This window comes from Dipodomys merriami, unplaced genomic scaffold, assembly GCF_024711535.1.
Source record: "Dipodomys merriami isolate MVZ:Mamm:240054 unplaced genomic scaffold, mDipMer1.0.p SCAF_23, whole genome shotgun sequence".
Classification (NCBI taxonomy): domain Eukaryota; kingdom Metazoa; phylum Chordata; class Mammalia; order Rodentia; family Heteromyidae; genus Dipodomys; species Dipodomys merriami.
The window spans coordinates 4,750,895-4,772,976 of record NW_027203715.1 but is presented as its reverse complement, the minus strand read 5'-3'; the positions used below and the strand labels follow the sequence as shown (position 1 = coordinate 4,772,976).

Sequence of the window (22,082 nt, the reverse complement as noted above, 5' to 3'; positions counted from 1 at the left end):
TGGAATCACAAAGGGTATGAATTAAAATACATTCCCTTCTTTTCAGCTAGAGGTGATCAAGGAACAGGAGACCTGAGGAATCATGGAGATAAACTGGGATCTGTTTAAGGACATAGCCTGGATGGACTTCGGTTGTATATGGACCACACCCGTGGTTGGGTGGCCTGGGATGACTGCTTTCCCACAAGAACAAAATTCGGTAAGATGTGAGCCTTCACACTAGAATATTTGTATTGGTTCACCCAGGGCATTAGAATTGCACACAGAGGCAGTGCTGAGGATTGATATTGCCTTTGGGTGCCAAGTGTGTGATGGGGAGGAGTTGGGCAAACCTGGCCTTTTCTATGTGTACACTGGGTCAGGCGGCTGAACCCGCAGAGTAGACTAATGAGATTAGCAGTAAGAAGAGGGCTGGGGCTCCTGGTAGATCAGGGGTATTTGGGAAGCAATGCTATTCTCAAAGAATGAGATTGATTTCCGGTGAGAGAAGCAATAAGGGTCCAAATAGGCAAAGGATGCATAACTGGTTTAAGACAGGGTTGATACTGATGCTGAAAGAGACCTGAGGAGGAATGTAAGGAATGCTGAACTCATGGAACAGTGTTCAGTGAATAGGGTGGGTGGGGAAGGAAGTACTATTAATTTCCATGATTTCTCAATGCTTTTTCTTGTCTTTTTGTTTGTTGTGTGTATGCATTTGGGAGTGTGCTGGCTTGAACTTTGTTCTTTTTCTCTTTCTCAGTCTCCTTTTCCCTCTGTGGCCTTTCCTTGGGCCCTCCTCCCCTCTAATGTCTTTAATCTCTCCTTTTTTACACCCTCTCCTTTTCTCCTCCCTCTAATCTTTCTCTTCTCCCTATCCCATTTCTTCTCACTCAATCCTTTCTCCTGAATTTGTCTCTTTGTCACTCTGTCTTTAGGTATGTATGCATGTCCCTCTGTTTTTCTCCCTGTCCATTTTCCTTCTCCCCCTCTTTCCCTTTCTCTCTCTTGAGTGTGAATGTGTTTCTGGCTGATGTTCTACCAGTGGAGTCACTCTTCTAGTCCTGATTTTCTACTGAGTTGGACATGGAGTCTGCTCAAGCTGGCTTTATCTACAGTCTTCTCAGTGTCAGCGTGTGCAGTAGTTAGGATTATACAGGTGAGCCTCCAGCACCTAGAATTTGTGAATCTGGTACAGCACAGGTTGGTTTCTCTGTAATTACAAAAGGAATTTGTATACTTGTATGAGGGACAACTTAGAAATGTTTGGGGGAAGGAAAGGGTGTTGGGTTGGGCTGCTGTGGAAAATGGACAGAGAATTACATTTCCATAATACAAGGGTTTCAGCACTGAGACATGTCAGATTCTTAGGAGAGACCCTTTGAGTCCCCAAAGATGCTTCCAGTTGACACCCCCCTTCCCCAGAGCACCAGGCTTTGTGCATGGTGTTTCCTTTTCCCTGGCAGTTCTCAGGGGAAGCCTCTAGGTCTTATGGAAGAAGAGTAGGGCCTGATTATTGTCCTAGGGCACATAGTGTGGAGGAAGCTGTTTCAAATATTGCCACACTATAAACCTCCAGAGCCCATTTTTGAACCAAAAAATGTAGGAAATATAATACTTTTCCTTCCTATCAACTAGAGGTGGAGAAACCTTTGAATGAGCAAGAGACCTAAGAAAGAATGAAAATATAGGAGCATGTGGATGGAGATGAGTACATGCAGACATGAGGAGAACTTCAGTAAGATTAGATATGAACCTCCACCACTGGGATATTTGTTCAGCAGGGCATTAGATTTCTACACAGAGGAAGTACTGAGGGTGATTCTGCCTTTGGGTGACAGGTGTGTGATGAGGAGGAATTGGACACATTGGACCTCTGCTGTATGTTCACTGGAGTCAAGAGGCTGAGCATGTAGGGCAGACTGATGAGATTTGCAGCAGGAGAAGACTGAGGCTCCCAGTGAAACAGGGTATACCTCTGGGTTATTTAGGGAACAGAGCTCTTCCCAGAGAATAAGATAGGATTTTTGTGACAAAAGCACTGAGAGCCAAAAGTATACAAGAAATGGGCACCTTGCTGATAGTCAGGGCTGACCCTAATGCTGAAGGAGAGCTGAGAGGAGGAAACTAGGGACACCTGAATTCCACATGGATCATTGTTCAGTGAAGTGGGTGGGTCGGGAGGGAAGAACTGTGAATTTCCATGGTTTCTAAGTTCTTTTTCTTTGTCTCAGGTGTCCTGAAATGAGGGAGTAGACTTCAGTTCATGTCAGTGGGTTTGTCTTGAGGCTAGTTTATAGTAGTCCCAGAGCAGTAGAGAGGGTGCCTAATCACTGCTGCACTGGGTAGGATTTCAGTATTGGGTTGCATTAAGGAGATGTGGAAGAGGGGCATTGTGGACCCTTGAGGCTGTGGCCAGGGCCTTGTGCCAAGCAGGAGGCAAGTCATTTTATGATTTCATGCCAGTCTTGTCTTAAGGGGCCAGATGAGCTCACTCTCTAAAACTCAGGTCTCACTTTGACTTTTCAATTGACATTATAATGCATGTGCATGCTAGAACACTCCTAAACCTTTGTGGAACAGATGGAGTGCATTTGGCTCAGCACTTGGAGAGAAGACGAAAAGTTGGCCTAAGGATGAGGATTCCACAGGTTAGCTACAATGTCACACAGACCATTACCTAGGACGGGTTCATGGCTTGCAGAGAGACTTGGAAGAACTCGAGTGAGGAGTTGAGGTGGTATGGAAAGGCTTCCCAGAGGAGGAACAGGTTATTTGGTGTGTGTACACCATCTCCATATGTAAGATTGAGGGGCAGAAACTTCAGGCAAAGGGCTTGGAAACACAGGTGGGGAGACCACGAGGCAAGGGTGACAGGGGCTGTGGAGAGGAGTCATGGGAAAACAGTGGGAAAGAGCTTTGACCATGTATGGCAGTATACTTGTTGAATAAGTGTGTGAGGGAATAGGTAGGCTTTCATTCAATGGACATTTACTGAGTGCCCACAGGATCAGTCACATCATGCTGAAGACTGACAGAATGCTGGGAACAGCATAAAAATACCTCTCTTTGTGAGTTTACACTCAAGCATGGAGAATGAGAATACCCAAACTTTACAAAAGTACCACATAGTATATATGAAAAGGAAGATTAAGGCAGAAAAATTCAGGATGAGTGTTGGAAATACTCTATGTTTTTGTGTGTTTGCAGATGTGTGTTGTGTACACATGTGCACAAGGTTTTATTTTTAAGTATCAGAGGAGACCTGTTTGGCAAGGGGGTTTTGGGGAAGGATAGGGGATTGAGCAGCTGGGTGTTGGGAAAAGCATTCCAGGCAGTTGGAATAGCAGTGGCCCCCAGCTGGTACAGTGCAAATGCCAGTGTGGCTGCAGCAAGGAAGCCTGGGCTCAGTGGAGAGAGACAGGATCAGAGAAGCTTCCTTCACCAAAGGAGGCTGTGGGCAGAGGGGTGACCCATCATGCTTCAACAATGTCCTGTAGTTCTCCTGTCTATTCTAAAGCCACATTTCTTCCAATATGAAAGGGTATGTTTGATATTGGTGTTCCTCTGCCTGTATTACTTCATGAAACTGAGTGTCCTCCAGTTCCATCCATAGTGTCTGAGTGTTGGTTTCTTTTTTCTGGTTCCTTTTTGGTGCTTGAATTAGGGCCAGTAAGTGGTCCCTGAGCATTTAGCTCAAGGCTAACACTTTACCTCTTTGAGGCACAGCTCCATTCCTGGTTTTCTGATGGATATTTGAAGTAAGAGTCTCATGGACTTTCCTGCCTGGGCTGGCTTTGACTTCAATCCTCCTATCTCATGTATAGTTAGGATGACAAGCAGCAGCCACCAGAGCCAGGAAAATTTATTGTTTATTTTTTTAGGCTGAATAATGTACTACAATATGTATGTACTGTCTTTTTATTGGTCCAGTGATTGACACTTGAATGATTCCCTATATTATTGTGAATGGTGCTATAGTAAAAACAACATGCATGCAGATAAAAAAAGTATTCTATGGCTGGCTGCTGCCAGGTCATTATTAAAATCTTTCCTGTGTAGGAAAGTGCATGACCCCAGAAAACTTGGAAGTGGAGCTGTGGCTTAAGGAGTAGAGCACTCACCTTGAACATGGATTTCAAGCCCACGTATTGGCCTGTGCTTGCACCCACCCACACTCATAAACAGACAGAGAATAGTATGCTGTGGGTTGTGTTTACAAGGATGATTTTGGGAGGGACAGGGAAGGGGGAATGGGAAGACCAGCTAGGGACAGGGGCAGGGGCCTAGGCTGCAGTGGTGTCATCTAGGCAGAGAGAAATGGTTCTCTTCTGGAAATGGAAGATGACTATCTTAATATTGATGCTTTTTATAAGCAAGTAGTAATCGTACACAGGACATGACACACACTGATCAAACAAACCTCACCTTCCCCCTTTTCATCCCTCCTTCCCAATCTCTGGCCAGCACTAGTCCATGGTCAACATTATTCTCTACATATCTGAGCGATCCTGGGCCATTTGTCTCGATAACCTTACTTAATCTTTGCTTCCATTTGTCACGAAATGATAGCTTTCCAATCACTGTTATGCTTGGAAAATTCTCCTTTGTGTGTGTTTGTGTGTGTGTGTGTATGTGTGTGTGTATGTGTGTGTGAGTATGTATGTGTGTGTGCATGTGTATATGTGTGTGAAAGAGAGAGACCATTACCAATTTCTCCATTGATAGACATTTAGACTGAATCTATACCTGAGCTGCTATAAATAATCTAGAAATAGACATATTATAATTGTACTTGAGTTCATGTATTTATTTAGAGACCTTCAAACTGTTTGCCATAATGCTTGTATCAATTTACAATCTGTCTGACAGGAGTTCTCTCTTCATCCTGGCCAGCATGTGTTATCTTTCTATCATTTTGATTTTTTAAAAGTTTTCCAGCATGGCTATAGACACTGGACATTTTTTCATATATTTTTGCCTATTTGCATTTCTTCTTTTTGGAAATTTCTATTCAGATCATTTACCCCTGTCTCTTTTTTTTTTTTTGCCAGTCCTGGGTCTTGAACTTGGCCTTGGCACTGTCTCTGAGCTTCTTTTGCTTGAGGCACTCTCCCACTTGAGCCACAGCTCCATTTCTGGCTTTTCTATGTATGTGGAACTGAGGAAGCAAAAGCAGAGCTTTGTGCATGCTAGGTGAGCACTCTACCACTAACGCACATTCTGAGTCCTGTACAATTACTTATAGAATATAAAAACCTAATTAGGAAAGATTCTATCTTCCTTCAAGAGCCATTAAGAGTTCCATCCTGCATCATAATAGTTAGTAATGACTTATTAAAAATAACACCTTGGGAACTTTTCCACTTCCGGCAATTGACAATGGTGGCTGTTCCATAAACATATTTGGAAAATAATGTCAATGAAACCTTTTAAAAATGAAATAAAATACAAAATAAAAACATTGCTATGGGCAAACTCAGATAAACAGAGAGTCCTTTACAGAGCAATGGCAGACAAGAACTTGAACTACTCAGCAACAGTTATGGTAAGGTCTCAGCCCTTCGGACCTCATGGTCTTATCCTAAGGTTAAACTTGGCATCTTTTTAAAATCCTATTTGTGTCAGGTACTGGTGGCTCACACCTGTAATCCTAGTTCCTTGGGGGACTGAGATCTGAGGTTCTAGGTTCAAAGCCACCCTGAGTAGAAAGCCCATGAGACACTTATCTTCAGTTAACCACCAGGAAACTGTAAGTGGCATTGTGGCTCAAAGTGGTTGAGCATTAGAGCTCAGGAATAGTGCCCAGGCCCTGAGTTCAAGCCCGCACATGACCAAAAAACATACGAACATCAATTTGTTTGGTTTTGAAACAATGTAAATAATTTCAAATTGATGACATTTTAATTTCAAAGCAAATGAATAACCCTTCAAGAGACAAGAGGCAGGAACTCCACCCAACCTGACTCAAAAGGCCTTGAAAGTGAGTTGTGACAAAATGTAGTAACAACAGCCAGTACAGGATAGGGTTGACTGGCAAATCCTCCTGCCACCACCTAGTCAATTATGAAGCCAGGAGGCTGTTCAAGCAGATGGTGAGTGCTATGCAATACCTTCACAAGAACGAAATCACACACAGATACCTGAAGCCCAGGAACATCATGTTGGATGGCAAATGCAATGCCAAAGTCAGTGATTTTGGGCTGAGCATCACGGTGTTGCTGGGGCAGTTGCTAAAGGAGTTTTGTGGAGCCTTGAAATTCAGACCTCGTGAAATGTTCCTTTACAAAATGTATGATGTCTATAAACAGGACATTTAGATCCCAGGTATGCTTCTGTATGTGAGGACAACAGGAAAGTTCCCATTTGAAGGGAGGAAGATGGCAGACATGGCTACACATCCTTGAGGCCATGTACAAAGCTCCCTTTTATCTATCTGCGAAGAGACACAATCTACTTTCCAAACTGCTGACTGTGGATGTCACTGAGAAACCCATGGCTGGCTGTAGATGTGGGGTTTGGCCTGCTTCCTGATGAGCCACTGCCCAGCAAGCTGGACTCCATTAGTGTCACAGTTCTGTGTGACATGGGGTACAATATAGCTGACATTGAAAAGGCAATCCAGGACAGGGCATTCAATGAAGCCATGAGTACCTATCTGGTCATCCAAGAAAACTAAAAAGAGAGTGCCAGAAGTGTGGAGTGGAAAATGATGACTTTAGCTATTCCACTGTGTACAACTCCTCAGGAACTTTGCACTAGCCCTCTCTCAATGAAGGGGAGTCAGCTTCGCTGCACAACTTAACACCTTCAGTTTGCCCTCAGAATTTCAATTGCCAGATGATAACAAACAGTTGCCTCTGAAGAGAGGCCAAGGTCCTAGTCTGCCTGTCCTTCCACTCTGCTCCCCACAAAGCTCCAGTACTAGCTTAATCTGGGGCCAGGATTCTTTTAGCTGGCTGAGCAGACTAGAGAGTTGACACTTGGTTGAGAATGCCCTTCCGTCTTGGCAGCCACACGGGGAATCCATAGCCTCCAGATGGAATAAGTGATGGGGCTGGAAGAGTGTGGCTCACAGGATAGTCACCATTTTTCACAAACTCTGGTACTGTGTGAAGCCCCCAAACTAATGTCCACAGTTTAAGAACAAAGCTGTTCCAGAGAAAGATGTGCAGAACTCTGCCACAGCACTAGGGTGTGGAAAATCAGAGAGGTGTGGAATTGAAGAGCTGCAGGAGGGGAGGGAGTCATACAGGAAGTTCACACTGCTGTGTGCCCAGTATCCTCAGCAAAGGTCTCAATCCAGCATAGCCAGGCATAGTCCTAGCATAGCTAGGGGGTTCTCCAGCTAGCATTCTTTCTAGTGAAAGGACAGCTGACAAGGAGCTGACTTTTAAATTTTGAAAAGTAGGCTGAAATGTGGCCTCAAGCTGTCTGTACCTTCTGAGCTTGGTGAATACACCTCAATCCCTTACTTTCAAGTAATGTCACTTTATTAAACAACTTTTCCCATTTGTCTCCGAACACTAAGGTGTTTGTGTCCCAAATGCTGCAGTAGGTCATCATCTCACCTTCCAGATATGTTGCATATTTTGTTGCATATTTTCCTACTTACTTACCTAGTTTGTTTACTTAGGTTTAAAGTGAGGCCCTTGGGCTTCAGGGGGATCTTAGGGGAAGGTGGCATCCTGGACTCGTTTCTCCTTTGGCAGTCTCTAGGTGACTGTGTACAACTCCTGAGAACACTATTTTCTCTGGCTGGGTCGAAACTCAAGGGCACATCTTCATTGGGAAAATAGAGAGAACTGTCTCCATGGACCATGAGAGTAGTTTCTGCCCCAACTTTCCTCCATTTTAATGCAGTTTCTTGTGTGTTCTGTCTACACCTAATCACCATTCTAACATTATGCCATCATCCAAAAGTCCCTTATTTCAGACTTATTTACTCACAGTAAAAAAAAAATAGTAAATTTTAAAGACCCGATTTCCTACACAGGTTACTTACAATTGCAACTGCCCTGGGAGTCCAAATTTCTCTAATGGGAATCAGAGTGCTGAGGGAGCTGAGTTTCAAATTTGAGAACATTCTGAGCAAACAGAGTCCCTGGTTACACTGGAAAAGTGTATGAATTAAGCTAATTTTCTTTCCTTTCAGGTAGAGGTGTATAAACATGTTAAAAAACAAGAGACCTGAAAAAGCATGGATATATAGTGATATCTGTGGATGGACCAGGCCTGGGATGACTGTGTCTACACATGAGCAGATATTTGAATGAATCTGTCTCTCTGCCTCTGTCTCTGTCTCTATCTCTCCTCTCTTTCTCTTTCAGTTTGCATGTACATCACAGGTGCTCTACCACTTGATTCCAACCTCCAAGCCTGCATTTTTTTGTGTGAAAATACTGTACAGAGGGGTTAAAATTACGTGGGCAAGATAATGAGTACATTTCTTATCAAACATTGTAGTCTCCTCCTTTGTCTCCCCTTCACATCCCTTCCCATCCTTCCCCCGCCCCCCCCAGTCAATCCTCCCTCCTGCAATCCTCCTCTCCCCTCACCCCTACTCTGCCAAAGTTGTAAAGTTTGTTTTCAACATAACGACTTGTACATCTCATTGTTGCAATAAGTCCACCTGTATTCCCTATTTAAAAGATTTGTTTTTTCCCTTCCCCTCCACAAATTATACCAACATCAAATACAGTGAAAGCAGGGGTTATACTGTTGGGGAGGGACATACAAAGCAACAAAGAAATAATCTTATGTGTTAGAAACAATCCCATGAAAGAAAAAAAAAACATTTGAATACATATCTTAGGGTTCATTTCCCCATTACATCAACTTATCTGACTGTTTCTGCTTGACTCAGATATATACTAGTTATTGCAAATAAAGGAAACCATGGGACCTATGTTTCTTTGGACCTAGCTTACTTCACTTAATATAATCTTTTCCAAGTCTTTCCATATCCTAACAAATGGGGCAATGTCATTCTTTCTGATGGAGACATAGAATTCCATTGTGTATATATACCACATTTTCTTGATCCATTCATCTGCTGAGGGGCATCTGGGTTGGTTCCATATCTTAGCTATGGTAAATAATGCTACAGTAAACATAGTTTCGCTAGTAGCTTTAGTGTGGTATTGTTTGTGAGCATTTGGGTAAATGCCCAAAAGTGGGAATGCTGGGTTATAGGAGAGGTCTATGTGGAGTCTTTTGAGGAACCTCCATACTACTATCCAAAGTGGTTGGACAAGTTTACACTCCCAAAAACAATGCAGTAAAGTTCCACTCCAGCATCTGTTGTTATTAGAGTTCTTGATTTTAGCCATCCTAACTGGGGTGAGGTGGTATCTCAATGTTGTTTTGATTTGCATTTCATTTATGGCTAGGGAGGTGTGTCTATTGGTCATGTGTCTATTGGCCATGTGTCTATTGGCCATACTTCTTTCCTCTTCAGAGAAGTTTCTCTTTAAGTTATTAGCCGACTTAATTGTTGGGCAGTTGTTTCCTTGAAGATTTGTTGTTGGGGGATTTAATTTTTTGATTTCCAGGTATATTTTAGTTATGTGACCCTTGTCCGTTGTATGAAGACCTTCTCCCAATCCGTGGGCTTTCTATTGATCTTGCTAGCTATGTCCTTTGCCATGCAGAAGCTCTGCAATTTCATGCACTCCCATTTGTCCAACCTTTCTTTGATTTGTTGAGTTTCTGGGTCTCTATTAAAAAAATTTGGACCCGTGCCAAGGAGACCTAGGGTTTCTCCTATTCTATCCTGTAATGTTTTCAGAGTGTCTGCTTTGACTCTGAGGTCTTTGATGCATTTGGAGTTGATTCTGTGCAGCATGATATATAAGGATCTAGCTTTAGTTTTCTACAAGTAGTTAACCAATTTTGCCAGCACCATTTACTGAAGAGGCTGTCTTTCTTCGATTCTATCTTTTTAGCTCCATTATTGAAGATTAGATGCCAAGCCTACATTTCTATGCTGTGTTTTTGCTGGCTTTAAGTACTCTGTTCTGGGTGTGAAGTTCTGAAATAGTTAGGATTTCCGTCTAGAACCATACATACATGGCAGTACTTTTGACGTTGTTCATCTGGTGAGACACAGGTTGGCTTTTCTAATGTGGAAAAAGGGATTTGTGTACTTGTCTGGGGGACAGCTGTGTGAGGGACAAGTTACAAATGGATGTTGAAGGGGGTTGTGGGATAGTGTGTACAATCAATAGAGAGGCAAGGCATGTATACTGTTCAAGAGTGTCTGCACTGAGAATTGGGATATCTTGATAGAGATTCTGGGAGTCCCCTCAGAGGCCCCCAGGTGTCACCCCTTCTCCAGGGCACCATGCTTCAGCACAGTGCTTTCTTTCTCTTGGCTTTTCTCTGTTGAAGTCTCTAGGCCTCATGAGAAATAGCAAAGTACATTTTGTTCCCTTAGGGAAACAAGATTACTGGGAGACCTGAGTCTAAAGTATTAGAACCTTCTGAACATCCAGAGCCCAGTTTTAGCTCCACAAACTTTATGAATTAAAACATTACCCTTCCTTTCAGCACAAGGTGGAGAATCCTAGGAAGGAGCAGCAAGATACATGAGAGAGCATGGAGATATATTGGTGCCTGTGGATGGACGGGGCCTGGATGGACTTTGCCTATGGATAGGCCCTGCTTGATATGACTGTATTGGGACATGAGCAGAAATTCAGTATGTTTGGATATGATCCATCACTGGGTTATTTGTGTTCGCTTCTCCAGCGGCATTAGATTTCCACATAGCAAGTGCTTTTGTCTGATGCTGCCTCAGCTGACAAGCATGTAATAGGGAGGATTTCGGCACACCTGATTTTGCTATGTGTGCACAAGGGTCAGGAGGCTGAGCCTGCAAAGCAGCTGATGAGATTTGCAGCAGAAGGTGGGCTGTGACTTCTGTTGGATCAATGATCCAGCTCAGGATTATTTGGGGAATAGAGCACAGCTAACAGCTTGAGAATGTATTCCATTGAGAAGAAGCAATGCAGAACAAAAGAGGGCAAAGGATGGGCACCTTCCTGATAGGCAAGGTTGACACTGATGCTGAAAGACAGCTGAGAAGATGAAGCTAAGGACTCCTGAATTCCACATGGACCAGTCTCCAGTGAAGAGGGTGGATGGGAAGGGAAATAGTGTTAATTTCCTTATTTTCTCAGTCCTTTCCGTTCCTTTCTTTTTGTTGTGGGTATGTATTTGTGAGTGTGTGCTGGTACTGGCACTTGAACTGGGTGATTTTCTCTGTGTCTCCTTTTCTCTCTCTTCTTTCTCCCCATTTCCTCTCTCCCCTTTTCCAGGTAACTTCACTCCAGACTATTCATCTCTTCCTCTTCTTCCTCTTTTCCTATTCTCTTTCTTCTTCTCTTCATCTTCTCTTCCCTTCTCCCTTCCTCTGTCCTCATAAATCTGTCTTTTTCTTTCCTGCCTCTCTAGATCTTCTCTTTGAGTTTGAATGTTCATAACCGGTGCTGTACCACTTGAGTCACACCTCCAAGCCAGGATTTTTCTAGTTAATTGAAGATGAAGTCTGCCCAGGTTGGCTTTAACTGTGATCTTCGGGGTGTTAGCTTCTGGAAGAGTTAGGATTACAGGCATGATCCACCACCATCAGCAATGCTTTTGATCTTGTTAAACTGGTGTAGCACAGGATGGCTTCTCTGATGTGTAGTTATCTGAGGGACAGGTGTGTGAGGAACACCTTGAAAATGGTTGGGGGAAGGACAGGTGTGGTAGGCTGCTATGCCAAATGCACAGGTTGAGAAGTAGGTGCAAAATTGAAGGGTTTGAACACTGAGTGATGTCATATCTGGGTAGAGATTCTGTGAGTTCCCAGAGTCCCCCAGCTAACACCCAGAATTTGGGCATTGTTCTTCCTCTCCCCTTCAGTTCCCATGAGAAGGCTCTAAGCCTCATGGAAGAATAGCAGAGCCCTGTTTTTGTTCTTAGGGTATCAGAGTGCGGGTGAGCAGAATTCTGAACATCCAGAGCTCATTTTTTTGTTTTTATTTATTTATTTTTAAAATTTTTATTGGGAAAATACTGTACAGAGGGTTTACAATTACATGGGCAAGATGAGTACATTTCTTATCAAGCATTGTAGCCTCCTCCTTTGTTTCCCCTCCCCATCCCTTCCATCCTCCCCCCACCCTCATTCCCAATCCTCCCCCCCACCAAATTTGAATCATATAAATGTATGAATTAAAATACTTTTCCTTCCTCTCAGCTAGAGGTGGAGAAATCTGTGAAGGAGCAAGAAGCCTAAGAAAGCATGAAGATATTGGATGGACCCTGCCTGGGATGAGTGCATCTGTACATGAGCAGAAGTTGGGTAAGATTGGATGTGATCCTCCACCCCTGGGCTATTAGTGTTGATTCAGCCAGGGACATTAGATCTGCACACAGAGGCAGTTGCTGAGGCTGATGCTGCCTTTGGTGACAAGTGTGTAATGGAGGAGTTAGGCCTTTGCTATGTGTGCACTGGGATCCGGAGGCTGAGCCTGAAGAGAAGACTTGAGATTTGCAGCTAGAGCTGGGCTTGGGCCTCCTGGTGGATGAGGAGTCCAGGTCAGGGCTATTTGGGGTGCAGAATGAGATGGGATTCTGGTAAGAGAAGCACTGAGGGCCACAAGAGGACAAAGATGAGTACCTGGTAAATGACAGGATGCACACTAAACCTAAATGAGAAATGACAGGAGCTAGGTTATGAAAGGAGCTGAGGAATACTGAATTCCACATGGACCAGTGGTCAGTGAAGAGGGTAGGTGGAAGGAAGTAATTTTGATTTCCATGATTCCTCCATGCTTTTTTTCCCCTTTTTCTTTTTGTGTGTATGCTTATGCTGGTACTTGGACGCTTGACCTCAGTGCTGTTTTCTTATTCTGTTTCCTTTTTTTCTCCTTCCTATCTTCCCTTTTCCCACATTCCCTCCTCTACCATCTTCTTCCCTTTTCTTTCTCCCCATAACTTCTACTATTCTATTTCCCCTATCCCACTTCTTGTTCCTTTCATGCACACTTCCATTCTCTCTCCTTCACTTCCTGCTCATGAATTTGACTCTGACTCTCTCTGGTTTTTCCTCCCTCTTTCACGCTTTCTCCTTTTCAGCTGGCATGGTCATGTCTTGTTTACTATCACTTGAGTTACACCTCCAGACTTGCAAACCTCCAAATAGTCTGCAAACCTCCAAAGGGGAAGGCTTTTCCTTTTGCTTCCTTCCTCCTCTGCTTGCCTCTCCAGTGGCCTATCCTCAGGCCTCAGAGCTCTTCACAGGGTGTCCCTGCTCTGTTCTGCTCTGCTCTGCTCTGCTCTGCTCTGGATGGAGCCTCTTGCTGTCTGTCTCTCCCCAGCCCCTACTCCTCAGAACAGACAGCCTATATATAGGCTGGGCCCCTCCCCCACTCCAACAGCTATAAAAGTTTCAACCTCCACTAATTGCCCTGCCCCCACGAAGCCCACTGTTCCATCCCTTCTTGACCCCCCCCCATACAGCTAGGCCCAGGGGAACAATGAGCTCAGCATGTGGGGGGGGAGGAGGATGCCTTTGGCCATGCTGTTTATTACACTACCATTACATGATAGCTCCCGGGCTGCATTTTTCTAGTTAAGTGAAGATGGAGTGTTCCCAGACAGGCTGCTGGGATAGTTAGGATGACAGGCAGCTCCTCCAGCATCAGGCAGTGCATTTGACTTTGTTAGTCTGCTGTGGCATACCTTGTTTTCTGTGTTGTTATGAAAGGGATTTGTGTGCTTATATGAGGCACAGCTGTGTGAGTGAGACCTCAGAAATGGTTGTGGGAGAAAGGGCGTGGTGGGCTGGTAGACAAATTGACAGGGAGGGAGGGACATGTGCACTGTACAAGTGGATCAGCACTGAGTGTTAGCTTATCTTGGTAGAGACACAATGAGTCCCCAGAGTGGCCGCCAGCTGACACCCTTTCCCCAGAGCACCAGGCTTTGGGTATGGTGCTTTCCCTTGGCAGTTCCAAGGGAAAGACCATTGGCCTCATGGAAGAGTATACCCTAATTTTTATGCTGGGTGAACCACTGTGCTGGGGGAGCTGATGTTCAATAGTCAATCATTCTGAACACCAAGAGTGCATTTTGGGAATCACAAAGTGTATACGTTAAAATATAACCCCTTTGTTTCAGCTAAACATGGTGAAATATATGAAGGAAAAGGAGACCTGAGAAGGCATGGAGATATAGTGGTACTTGTGGATGGACGGGGCCTGGATGGACTCTGCCTGTAGACACATCCTGCCTGGGCTAACTGTATTCCCACATGAACAGAAATTCAGGAAGATTAGATATGAGCCTTCACCACTGCGATATTTGTGGTGCGATATTTGGTTTAGGCAGGACATTAGCTTTGCCCAGAGAGGCTATGTGGAGACTGATGCTGCCTTTAGGTGACAAGCATATGAGGGGGAGGAATTGGGCAGACCTGGCCTTTGCTATGTGTACACTGGGAATAGCAGGCTGAGACTGTAGAGCAGACTGATGCGATTTTCAGCATGAGGAAGGCTGGGCTGTCATTGATCCAGCTCAGGGAAATTTGAGTAGCAGTGATTCCCTCAAAGAATGGATGGGATTCTAGTGAATGAAGCAATGAGGGCCACAAGAGGGCAAAGATGGGTACATGGTGAATGATAGGGTAGACAGCAATAATAAAGGAGAAATGATGAGATCCAGGTTATGAAGAGAGCTGAAGAATCTTAAATTCCATGTGGACCAGTGTTCAGTGAAGAGGATGGGTGGAAGAGAAGTACTCTTGATTTCACTATTTTCCCTTTTTCTTTGTTTGTGTGTGTGTACGTGAGTACGTGCTAGAGCTGGGGCTTGACGTCTGTGTAATTTTTCTTATTCTCTTTCTGTTTCTTTCACTTCACTCTCTCCCCTTTTTCCTCCTTTCCCCCCATCATCTCTCTTCCCTCCTCTTCTAACCTATACCATCTCCTCCTCTACTTCCCCTTCTTCTCATCTTCCTCTCCTCTCTCCTTTCCATTACCTCTCTTTCTCTCTTCCTGTTCATGAATCTCTCTAAGACTGTTTGTTCACAAAAGGCTAGAACTCCACTACTTAGAGCCACAGTTCCACTTGGTTTTCTGATGGTTAATTAGAGATGTCTCACTTTCCTGCCAGGGCTGGCTTTGAACCAGGTCCTCAGAGCTCATCCTCCTGAGTCGCTAAGATTTCAGATGTGGGCCACCAGAACCCAGCCAGAGGTGAACTTTTGGTTTAATCCTGACCTCCTGCACATGAACTGCAACACAGGAGTGCTTTTCCGTCACACTTCCATTCAACATTCCACATTCCTCTTTCTCTCATGCAACATTCTCCTCTTCTTTTTTGTACCTTTCTTCAAAGTCACCTAAATCTAATTATTAGGTCCTCTCTCAATTTTCCAAAGCACTAGCTAGCATTCCCATTCATTAGCATCCCCTTTCTTGTAGCTATTTGCTAGAATGTAAAAGCTTTGACCCTAAGTGGCTTTGGTATTTCTTGAGAAAATTTCTAGCAATTTGTAGTTATCCTAAACACTGTATTGAATGAATGAAAACATTATTCTATTGGTGGTAGAAAGTTTGAGTTTTAAGCGCAATTTTTCTAGAATCTGATCACAGCCTAAACTGCCACTGGAAACATCCCTGAAAATTTCTTAGAGGTGGTATTTTCCTTTCCAGGCATTCCATCAGAAATCTCACTTTATTCTGAATATACAAGTCTGCCAATGCCATGAAAAACCTACTCAGTGAGAGGGGGCAGGGTGGGGGAACGAGTTTTATTACCACCCTCCTCCTCCTCATCCTCGTCCTCCTCGACCTCCTCGTCCTCCTCGTCCTCCTCCTCGTCCTCTTCCTCGTCCTCCTCCTCCTCCTCCTCCTTCTTCTTCTTCCTGGGGTTTGAACTCATGGCTTGAGCAATGTCACTGAGCTTCTTTGGCTTAAGGCTAGCACTCTACCTCTTGAGCCACAGTGCCACTTCCAGCTTTTACTGTTGATGTGGTACTGAAGAGTTGAATCCAGAGCTTCATGCAGGCTAGGCAAGCACTCTACCACTAAGCCACATTCCTAGCCCATCACTACTTCTATTCTACCATATCTATGCTGTTTTCCTGCACCAGGATTTTCTGTGTGTGTGTTTGTCAGTGTTGTGGTTTGAACTCAAAGTGTGAACTCTGTCCCTTCACTTATTTTTTTTAACTTTTATTGTAAAGAGGCTATACAGAGGAGTTAGAGTTACATGAGTAAGGTAATGAGTTCATTTCTTTTTTTTTTTAAATTTTTTAAATTACTTTTTGGTCCGTTCGTGGGGCCTGAACTCTGGGCCTCGACGCTGTCCCTCAGCTCTTCAGCTCAAGGCTAGTGCTCTACCACTTGAGCCACAGCGCCACTTCCAGCTTTTTTCTTTCTGCTTATGTGGTGCTGAGGAGTCGAACCCAGGGCCTTGAGCATGCAGGGCAAGCGCTCTACCACTGAGCCACTTTCCCAGCCCATAAGGTCATTATTTGTCAAACATTTTAACACCTTTTTTTCAAGTTTTTAATTTTTTAATTGAGATTAAGTGATTACATACATTTCATAAAATTCACAGTTTTGTGGGATAGAGATACTTAAAGTCACAAACACTTTTTAACCTTCATGAGGCACATTGTCATTATCATGGTCTATAAGGCTTATGGTCTCTACAAACTTGACTTAAATTTTATTGAGTAGCTTTGTATATGTGGTCATCAAAGAGATTAGTTTGTAGTTCTCTTTTTTTGTTGGATCGTTGCCTAGTTTGGAGATGAGTGTGATACTGGCTGTTTATTGAGTGGTAAGAACTTTCCTGTCCAGGCTGTCTTTGAACTATGATCCTCAGATCTCAGTCTCCTGAGTAGCCCAGCTCAAATTATGGGGTTTTGTTTGTTTGTTTGTTTACTTGTCAGTTGTATACCCTAGCCTCTGTCCCTGAACTCTTTTTCCTCAAGGCGAGGGCTCTCCACTTGAGCCATGGTACCACTTCTGGTTCTCTGGTAGTTTATTAAAGATAAGATTCTCATGGACATTCCTGCCTGTGCTGGCTTTGAACCATGATCCTCAGATCTCTGCTTTATGAGTAGCTAGGATTACCGGCGTGAACCACCAATGCCTGGCTCATGATATAGTTTTGATAGTGAAAAGATCCTGTCCAGAATTCAAGATGGCCTTCACTGGTCCTGGCTCTGCCGTCTTCTTCAATCTTGAAAATTTTTCAAGATTTTCTTGACTGTTTTCAAAATTATATGCCACTTCTATTTTATTGATTGTTTTTCTACTTAGTCTTGTCTGAAGTTTGATCATGAGTTGACTTGGGTCTTGCATGGTTGGAAGGCTGTCGTGAAGTGACACTGTGTGCCTCCCACTGCATCCCACCAGGTGGCTGGGGACATCAGTTTGTCCCAGCAGTGAAGTAGGTAATTTTTTTGGGGGGGGTCCAGTCATGGAGCCTGAACTCTGGGCCTGGGTGCTGTCACTCAGCTCTTCAGCTTAAGGCTAGCACTCTACCACTTGAGCCACAGTGCCACTTCCGGCTTTTTCTTATGTGGTGCTGAGGAATCGAACCCAGGGCCTTGAGCATGCAAGGCAAGCACTCTACCACTGAGCCACCTTCCCAGCCACTGAAGTCGGTAATTTTGATCACTTGAAGATAGCCAAATTTGCCTGTTTTTCTAATGTAAAAATTCTCCTCTCCCTTTGTGACTGAGTGATGTGTAAGAAAACACATAAGGCTGTGGAAATATACCATTCCTCACACCACTGACAGTTTACTTATGTATTTACATATTTATTCATATCTGAACTGGCTAAGGGATTCCTGTTGAATGCATTGGGTTGTAATTCCACTCCTGTCATGGTTTTGATGTGCAAATGGTTCCAGACTTGGCCAGTGGGAGCTCCTTCTAAAAGACTTTTATTAGTGCTTTAATTTAATTTAATTTAATTTTTTTTGCCAATCCTGGGGCTTGAACTCAGGGCCTGGGGGCACTATCCTTGAGCTTCTTTTGCTTAAGGCTAGCACTTTACCTCTTGAGCCACAGTGCCACTTCCAGCTTTTCCTCTTTATGTGGCATTGAAGAACCCAGGGCTTCATGGATGCTAGGCAAGCACTCTACCCCTAAGCCCTCATAAGTTCTTTTGTTCTTCACTAATACTCAAGATTGATGTTTATTTAGTACCTTCCATGCTCTGGCCTTTGAATAAACTATTATCCCAGGAGCTGTGGCTGGTTGGCATTTAGAAACCAACATCTTTTCTTTTGAGATATTATTGTTCCTAGGCCCTTTTGGAGAAGACAACTGGAAAATATATAAAATTAATATACAAAATACATGTATGCATGTATCTGGGTGTGCATTGATATATACAACTACATACATGTATATTTACACATACACACATTTAAATTTATATTAATTTCTTTTAGTAGTACAGAAATGTAAACTTAGAGCCTCTTGCTTGCTTCGCTTGTTTCCTAGTAATTGAGCCACCCTTTAAGCCCTGCTTTTTGCTGGTTGGTTTGGAGGTGAAGTCTAATAAACTTTCCTGCCTGGACTAGTCTCAAACTTCAGTGTTCAAGCTCTTAACCTCCTGAGTTTCTCAACTTCTTATTGGTACACCAATATATGTATATATATCCATCTATATATACTCAAAATCATGAGTTCACACTGACACCTCCAATTGCAATCTCACTCCAAATATTCTTCCAGGATGTTTTTTCTTTTCCATATTTGTAACTACCAAGAAACCCATTACCCTTGATAGGATGACTTACTGAGTCATTTATTCTGTTTGTAAACAATCTCCTGTGATTGCCTGTGATGTTGTAAAATAATGTATTTGGCATTTTTCCATGGTTCCTGACATAGAAATCCAAAAACACTCATGCTTTCCGGAGTAACAGGGGTGGTAGTACGATCTTTTGTTCTACTACTTGGTCATTGACCCTGGGTGCTCAATCAGAGCTCCTAAGACCTTAGTAATTTCCTGAGTTGTAGTAGCATCTGACCCAGAGCTATGAATCCTTTGGAATTTCCTGTCACAAAAGCATGTTCTAAGAGGTGCAACCCTTGATGTACACCTGGATAGGCTCAGGATGGGAGATGATCTTTTTATGATGGACTGTTAGTGTAAACCTTTAATCCCAGCATTTAGAAGGATAATGCAGAAGGGTCTTGAGTTCAAGGCAGGCTTGGGCTACAGTAAAACCATCTTTTAAAAAATCAGATTTAATAGGTACATTATTTGGGGATTAGCTCCAAATTTTGTTTTTTGGTTTCATGAAATTTTGTTATGTCTGTTAAATTTATACTTGCCAAGAGATTCAAACTTGCCTGATCAGCCCATTCTCTCTCTATTGCTCTGTCTATATCTGTCTGTCTCTCTGTCTGTGTCTTTCTGTCTCTCTGTCCCCCTGTCTCTGTGTCTGTCTGTCTGTCTCTCTCTCCCTGTCTCTGGTCGATGTCCTCATGGTTACCACATGGTTGCCAAGGTAGCAGTAGCAGCATCCTCCCATGTGCCCAGTGTCCTTGGCAATGGTCCGCTAGGCCTCATGGAAGAGTAGTAGTAGAGTCCCCCAAGCTCTCACAGAGACTTGATTGTTGTGACTATTTACCAGTCCCTTACACACTAGTTCATTCATTTCAGGAGGCATGACTAGTGCTGTGAGCCCAGCATACCTGGCACAGTCTCCGTGTAACACACTCAGGCCAAGTGCCTGGTGCTACAGGATTCTGCAGCCGAATTTCTGGTCAAAGTAAATCTGACACTGAGCTGGCCTTCCCAGGCTGAAAGACAAGTGGAAAAGTAGCCTGAAGGTATCTTTACCTTCAGAGGTGGTAGGGGTTGCAGCTTGATCACATGGTGACTTCATCCGACAACCTTTTACCTTTGTCCTTTGAGGTGTTTTTGTTCCAAATGCTATAGCAGGTAATCACCTTACCTTCCATGTATGTTTCTTGTCTGTTTATATACTTATTTGTTTTTTTTACATTTGAGCTGAAGCCCATAGATCTGAGGGTCAGGAGGCATCCTGGACTCTGCTCCTCCTACTGTGGCCTCTAGATGACTGGGTCCAACTTTTCTTGAGCACACTCGTTATACTGGTTAGGTTGGAGCATAAGTGCAAGTCTTCATTGGGAAAGAGGAGGGACCTGTCTCCATGTACCATGTCAGTGGTTTTCTGCCCCACTTTCCTCCATTTCAATGCAGTTTCTTCTGTGTTTGTTTTCGCTATAATCCTCCACTCATCAGTATCCCAACATTCATCATCCAGGAGGACCCGATTTCACACTTATTGGCTCACAGTGGTAAAAGATAAAACATATATTTGAAAGACCCTAATGCATACACCCTGAAGTCATTATTGCAACTTCCTCTGTTAGCCCAATTTTTCTCCTCAAGTAAACAGAGTGATGTGAGTGCTGATTTTCACATATGAGACCATTGTGAACATGTACAGCCTATTTTTGGAATCACAAAGTATATTAATTAAAATATTTCCTCTTCCTTTCAGTGAGAGCTGGAGAAACCTCTGAAAGAGCAGGAGACCTAAGAGAACATGGAGGTATAGTGGTGCCTGTGGATGGAACAGGCCTCTGTGGACTTGGTCTGAGGATGGACCCTGCCTGGGATTACTACTTCTGGACATGAGTGGCGATTCAGTAAGATAGGATGTGACCCTCCACCTCTGGCTTATTTGTGTTGGTTCATCCAGGGCCATTAGATTTTCACACAGAGGAAGTGCTGAGGGCTGATGCTGTCTTGGGTGACAAGTGTGTGATGGGAAGGACTTGGGCACAGCTGGATTTTGCTCTGTGGACACTGGGGTCAGGAGGCTGAGCCTGCAGAGCTGACTGATGAGATTTGTAGCAAGAGGAGGGCTGGGTCTCCTGGTGGACAAGTGCAGTTCAGGATTATTTGGGGAGCTCCTCAAAGAATGTGGTGGGATTCTGATGATAGAAGCAGTGATGCCTAAAGAGGGTAAAGGATAGGCACCTGGTGAATGACAGGGTTAACATTGATGCTGGAGGAGAACTGAGAGGCGGAAGGTCATGAAGGGAACTGAGGAATCCTGAACTACTCATGGTCCAGTGTTCAGTGAAGAGGGTACGTGGGGAGGGAAGTAATGTTAAATTCCATGATGTTTCCATGCCTTATATTTTTTTCCTTTTGTTTCTTGGTTGTGTGTATGTGTTTGTGAGTGTGTGCTGGTACCAAGGCTTTATCTCAGTGCTTTTATCCTTAATTCTCTTTCTGTTTCCTTTTCCCTCAATTTTCTCTTTCATCTTTCCCCACCTTTCCCCCTCTCTACCATCTCTCATTCCTCCTCTTCCTCTACCTCATACTGTCTCTTAGTCTACTTTTCCTTCCCCTCATCTTCCTCTTTTCTTACCTCTCTTTTTTCTTCCTGTTCTTAAATCTGTCTCTAACTCTGTCCATTTCTCTGTCTCAGGCTTTCTTTTTCTTTCTCTCTTTCAATTTGCATGTTCATGCCTGGTGATCTTCACTTGAGTCACACCTCCATGTCTGTATTTTTCTAGTTAATTGAAGATGGAGTCTTCTCAGACTGGCTGTAACTGCAATCCAGGTATCAGCTTCTAGGATAGTTAGGATTACAGAGCCTCCAGCATCAGGCAATGCACTTGACTTTGCTCATCTCTTGTGGCACAGGTTGGTGTCTCTGTTGTTATGAAAGGGATTTGTGTACTTATCTGTCACTGACACACAGCTTTGTCAGTGACACATTAAAAATGGGTGTGGAAGTTAGGTGGTGTTAGTCTGCTGTGCAGAATGGACAGGGAAAGGACATGTATAGTGTAAGTGTATCAACTATCAACACCCTTAGAATATCAGAACATGTGCACACTCAAGGACATGTGCACCCCCATTTCCTAGTGAAACAGCATGATTGAATAGCAGCTTCCTTCTATCTTTACCAAGATGTCTCAGAAGCACACAAGCAGATGGCTGCTCAGGAATTCCTCTGGAAATCAGCCTCCTTCAAACCCAACCTGATGTGCACGTCGAGAGGGAATTAGGAAGGAAAATGTGCTC

At 43.7% G+C, this 22,082-nt stretch overlaps 1 long non-coding RNA gene across 2 annotated transcripts; it reads left to right on the top strand.

Moving 5' to 3' along the window:
- The first annotated feature begins 783 nt into the window (after window positions 1-783).
- Window positions 784-21,657, top strand: LOC138835121 (uncharacterized). 2 transcript variants are annotated; one of them, XR_011374449.1, is made up of 4 exons: window positions 784-1,138; window positions 12,227-12,331; window positions 20,542-20,689; window positions 21,569-21,657. It is a non-coding gene; the product is annotated as an uncharacterized lncRNA (long non-coding RNA). The 2 variants fall into 2 exon arrangements; XR_011374450.1 differs by lacking the exon at window positions 784-1,138 and adding an exon at window positions 10,606-10,681.
- Window positions 21,658-22,082: the final 425 nt, after the last annotated feature.